General features: G+C 34.5%; 1 pseudogene; it reads right to left on the minus strand.

Moving 5' to 3' along the window:
• Positions 1 to 496: 496 nt before the first annotated feature.
• LOC131950329 (transcription factor BTF3 homolog 4-like) lies at positions 497 to 1951 on the minus strand (annotated as a pseudogene).
• Between the last annotated feature and the right edge of the window lie 4283 nt (positions 1952 to 6234).

Below are 6234 nucleotides of genomic sequence, written 5' to 3' on the forward strand. Positions count from 1 at the left end.
AGCTTGTCGTTAAAACGTTTATTATTAATTATTTTTAATACTATAATTTTCAAATGGAAATAATTACATCAGCATATACAAATGTGTGAGCGTTAGTTTTTAACATAGTTCAAACAATTTAAAAAAATTATCATTATATGAACAAAATGGTGAACATTACTAAAAAATGATTTGTCGATCAACAATTCAAATGAAAGTAATTAGAAATAAAGAAATACAAAAATGGTATTTTTACGATGATAGTCTTATTAAATGATTTTACAGTTTTGTTGAGAATTCCTTTTTTTTTACAATATAAACAGCGTGGGAAATTAATAGGACATATTAACAATGTGTAAATATTTTTTTTAAATGAAAAATGGAGATAGTTTATTATAAGACAAGCACTTGCTACAATTTGATATTTCTCTTGCATCACAATCAAACCAGCTGGACCAAGGTGCAGCAACGTAAAAAGTTAACTATGCACAAACGGGCATTTTCTTTGTGGTGTGTACATTTTTAATGCAAAATAAAGCTGTACACATTGGATTTGTGCCAGCTTTGAGGTTAGCCCCTGGCACAAAACAATCATGGGTCCTTTACACATTATCAACTATGAACGCTTCATCAAAGTTCTCAACAAGCTCTGGGACATCATCGTCAACATCTGCTGTTGTTTGCTTATTGCTGTCAGCAGCACTAGCTAGAGTTGATGCTAATTTTTTCAAGCTGTTTAAACTTTCTGCTCCAAGTTGATTCAAGATACCAGGAAGCATCTCTGCTATTTCTGTGTTCTCTGCATGACCAGTAATTGCAAAGGTATTTGCAGCCAAAGAAGCTTGAACTTTAGGGTTATTAAAATGAAGTCCTCGTCCATCTTCCTTAATCATATTGGCCTCCTCAATCCCTAGAATTATGTTTACAGACAACTTTTTCAGAGAGAACTGTATTAGTTATTTTCTCATGATCTGTAGTAGCAGTGCGATGAATAACCTTCTTCTGTCTTCTGGCTGAACCCTTCCTACCACGAACATTGATTTCTCTGGATTCATTGTTAGTACCTTAAATTATGTGGGAATATTTCCCACGAGGTGTACAATTTTTTATGATGGCCGCTGTTATTATCCATACGATATTTTAAAAGAAAAGTTTTGAATTTTTTTTTTTTTTTAATTTTTTAAATACTTTTATTTGCAATTAAAACAAGTACATTAACATCAAATTTTTTAACATAATTTTGAACAGCAATTGAAAACGAAAGGTTTTGCAAATGTACATAATGAATATTTACATGATGTCATGTATTTGAATATAAAAAATTGCAAAGGATAACAGTAAAGAGTATTTATGAACCAATGGACTTATTAGTATGATTTCCAAATTTTCTTGTTATTAATATTACAGCGGGTTGATCCTTGTGACTTGCAGTTGTTAAATTAATACCTAAAAATTGCTAGTAGTTGCTATTAAAACTTTGCAATAAATCATCAATATTTTAATATCTATTTGAAATATATAAAATATGTATAATTAATGCTAATGTTTGGTTACTTGTTGTTGTTTCCAATTGTTAACTTTTTTCTTCAATTCTTATATTGTATAATTTTATAATTATCTCCCTTGGAAACAACTAATTGTTGGTTTTTTCCCCTAGCAAAAACTTTATCGCGAGATATTTTGACTCAAACAAAAGACGAGATCAAACCGCTGTGACCTGTGTTACACCTTGGTGCACTCTTGGGACTAACACTAATATTCTGTGTCAATGTGAGGTGGGAGGGGGGGGGGGAGGATTTTATGGAATCTAGTATGGGGGTGTTGAATGTTTGGGTGATTTTGGTGGAGACTATTTTGTATCGAGTTTAGATTTGGGAGAATCTATTGTGGGAAAATTTAGTGTGGGAGAATTTAGTGCGGGACAATTAAGTATACGTGCCAACTGGTTACGCGCCATACGATACTGCGTCATGATACGATACTGTATCACGATACGATGCTGTACCATGATACGTTTCTGCACCACGATACGATACTGTATCACGATACGATACTGCATCACGATACGATACTGCATCACGATACGACACTGCACCACGATACGATACTGTATCACGATACGATACTACATTTTCTACTGGTGAAATTGGAAAGTCAGGATCGTTTAAATTTAAAGGAATCCAGGTTGAATTCAGTTCACAGACAGTGTGCTGTCTTCATAGGTCGCGAGAAAAACAGAAAGACAGATATTGTCTTCGTGCAAGCTGCTGTCCTCAATGTATGTCCTGTTATCTAACTGTTGTCCTTTGTGACTGCTGAGCTAAACTTATGTCCTTAATGTGTGTCCTACTAACTAGCTACTGTCCTCAATGCATGTCCTGTTATCTAACTGTTGTCCTTTGTGACTGCTGAGCTAAACTTATGTCCTTAATGTGTGTCCTACTAACTAGCTGCTGTCCTCAATGCATGTCCTGTTATCTAACTGTTGTCCTTTGTGACTGCAAAGCTAAGATTATGTCCTTTTTATGTCCTTAATGTGTGTCCTACTAACTAGCTTTTGTCCTCAATTCATGTCCTAATATTTGACTGCTGAGCTAAGCTTATGTCCTTTTTATGTCCTCTATTTCTATCCTACTAACTAGCTTTTGTCCTCAATTCATGTCCTGCTATATGACACCAGAACTAAATGTATGTCCCACTGATGTCCTGAAATAATGTCCTGCCATCTAACTGATGTCCTCAACCACTGTAGTACAATGTAACTGCTGTTCCTTATAGCTATTGCTTTAAGAAGGGGAGGCGCCGGTAAAAACATTTTTAAAACTCGTTAGATATTAATTATTTCTCTATAGCTTTTTTAATGTACATCTACATATGCGTTTCCTTTAAAAAAAATTATGGGAAAATCTTGGTAACTATGACAACGGCGGTCATCTTGACATATTAACCTATTCTTAGGATTTCCACCATTTATAAAGTAGTATATCTTAAGCCCATAAAAAATGCATTCACAATCTTCTACCATATTTTGGGGCACTCAGCTAAAATATTTAAATGCTGATCTTAAAACTAATTTATTATGAATTTTTAAATTTTGGGTTTTGGTAAAAACACTAAATTTTGTGGAATTTGGGGTGTTAAATTTAGTGTTTTCAACGGACCAATAGTGTACCTTTTAAAAGCTGTAGAGTAAAAAGTTTTTTGATATCTAGTATTAAAAATATTTTTTTAAACCGGAGCCTAACCCCTTAATTCCATGCCTCTAATGAAGTCCTCCTACTCCGTGTAATTGCTGTCCGTCCACAGACGATAAAATAAAGTAAAACAAGAATAAACTTTCTGACGGAAACTTGACAACACATTTGTCCACTTATAAACTTAAACAATGGCTTTATCTACTTCAATATAAACGTTTTTTCTATAATTTAAGAAATGATTGAATCAAACTTTTTTGAGTATTTTTTTTTCTAATATTTCATGTTGAAAGATTTTGTTTAAAAAATAAAAATTCGGAGCTTAGACGCATCTTCCAGTGTTAAATTTCAATGGAATAAAAAACGTGTCTTATCGTTCAACATAGGATGAAGAAAAATGTTATTCCGCTAGGTCGCAGGCTTATATTTTATTTGGAGCTTGTTTGACGCTTGGTTGAGATCAAAGTGAGAGAAAAATCTACTGGTATTGTCTACATAATATAAGGGACTGAATAATATCGAGAATTATGTCATTTTTTTTACCGTAATTGCTTATAAATCTAATTAATGCAGATTTATGTGACATCATCGCGTTGTGTTTGAAATAGGCGAGTAAATATGACGTCATCGCTTGTTGGGAAGTGATTTGCTCAAGAAAAAAATTATGAGACGGCATGGCCGAGTGGTAGGACAATTGACTGTTAGCCAGAAAGTCTCAAGTTCGCTTCTCGGTTCGGTCTAGTGAATGTAGAACGTCCCTGAGTCCACCCAACTCTGATGGGTACCTGACTCACGTTAGGTTTACCAAGGAGGCTGGGAGTAATGTTGACCTCACTATCTTTTAATATTTAGAAGCCATTGAAACAGATGAACTCTACTTCATCTGTCGGTCAGAAAAGGCAACTTCTATTTTATCTTTTCAAGAAAAAATGATTCAAACTGACTATTTTTTAAATATGAAAATTGTATTTATTTAATTAAGCTGTTTCAAAAAAAATTGCGTAGATAGTTTAAATAAATAAAATATAAGTAGCCGACCTAACAGTTTTAACTGGCCCAACCTAATCTAAGTTCGTCATCATCATCATCATCATCAACATCATCAACATCATCATCAACATCATCATAAACATCCTCATCATCAACATCAACATCAACATCAACTTCAACATCAACATCAACATCAACATCAACATCAACATCAACATCAACATCAACATCAACATCAACATCAACATCAACATCAACATCATCATCATCATCAACATCAACATCATCATCATTATCATCATCAACATCATCATAAACATCTTCATCATCAACATCAACATCAACATCAACACCAACACTAACACTAACACTAACACTAACACTAACACTAACACTAACACTAACACTAACACTAACACTAACACTAACACTAACACTAACACTAACACTAACACTAACACCAACACCAACACCAACACCAACACTAACACTAACACCAACACCACCACCAACACCAACATCATCATTAACAGCATCAACATCATCAACATCATCAACATCATCAACATCATCAACATTGTATTGTGGTCATCACTATGCCTAGCCGTCTTTGTTTCCCTAAACTTGATAACCAACAGAGCTGGGTGGACTCATGAACATTTTTTGACCTGGATTCGAATTCGATCAGGTTGCGAACTCGAGAGTCTCGGGTTAGCGGATTAGCAGGTTAGCTCTCTACCAGTAGGCCACGTCGTCCCATACACGAAATTCGTCACCCATAAACTAAAAACCCTACCCCAACCAAACTTAGATTTTTATCACTTCGCGTACAGTGTATTTCTTAAAATTTTCTAAGTTTGGATTTTTTGATTTCAACTTTTTTCTACACTGCGTGGGAAGAAATCCAACAAGTTATTGACATGTAAATATTTATAACATCACTCCACGGAACATCCTCATTATTTACTTCTTGGTATAAACTAGTTACCGAGTTCTAAAAGCAAAGTTAAGCTCTCTCAAATTTTAAAACGTCGATTTTAAAGACGTGTAAAGACGCTAGCCTCGTCCCTCTGTGTTTAATGTTTCCAGATCAAGTCTTCAATGTCTGGAATTACAACGTCACTTTCTCCCATTTAGAAAAGCCCACTTAGCCTATTCCGTGGCGTGATGATAAGGGGCTTTTGGACATAATTTCTCCATCAGGTAGAAAACAGCCACGGGGCGTTTGTCGGATTCGGTTTTAATAGTTTGCCCGCGGTTTGACTTTATTAGGGCGCGGTGTCGTGGACGAGTTCTCGATTTGTGGGGAAGTTGTCTGCCCTTGTGGAGGTAGAGTTGTCACCACTTGTTGAGGTAGAGTTGCCGGCCTTTTGATGTGGGAGAGTTGTCTTCCATTGTGTAGGTAGAGTTGTCGATCTTTACTGTGAGAAAATTGTCGCCCCTTGTTTCTGGTTTCTAGCAGAGCTGTTTTCATTCTTGGTGTATAACTCAATATTTTTTTGTTTTGAATAAGCCGCAAATGCTGACTTTTTTTTTGCTTTTTTTCCGTTTGTTTTAAAAAAAAAAAGCTTCGGTGTTTTAAAGTTTTGGGATTAAAGTTGTCAGTGACATTCTTGGAAGGTTATTTTTTAAAAAATATCTGTGGATGTATTTTTTTTTCGTTATTCTTTGAGGACGAAGATTTTGTAGAAATCGTTTGGCACCTTTTTGCTGTCCAGTCTTAGTGTCACGTTCCAATAACTGTTTATTACAAATTTATCAGAACTAAAAAAAAAAAAATTCTAAAAGGCGGTTATAATTATTATTTTTTTTTACGAAACAAAAACGTGTCGTACTTTAAAAAGCAAAGAAATTTGAAAATTTAAATAAAAGTTAAGTAAGAGACTTTACAATTATAATCAGACCACTTTTAGAATATTGAATAAACATCACTTAAGAAGTAAGTTTAAGAACGGCATACCACGAAAGACGGCAAGTTAAGCAAGTAGAGCAATGATCATTCAGATGCCTAAAATTCTGTATAACACGAGATTTCGTTTATCCCTAAAGTACTTTACCCCTAAACACCGCT

This window comes from Physella acuta, unplaced genomic scaffold (genome assembly GCF_028476545.2).
Source record: "Physella acuta isolate Inbredline_101_S28 unplaced genomic scaffold, ASM2847654v3 ptg000753l, whole genome shotgun sequence".
Classification (NCBI taxonomy): domain Eukaryota; kingdom Metazoa; phylum Mollusca; class Gastropoda; family Physidae; genus Physella; species Physella acuta.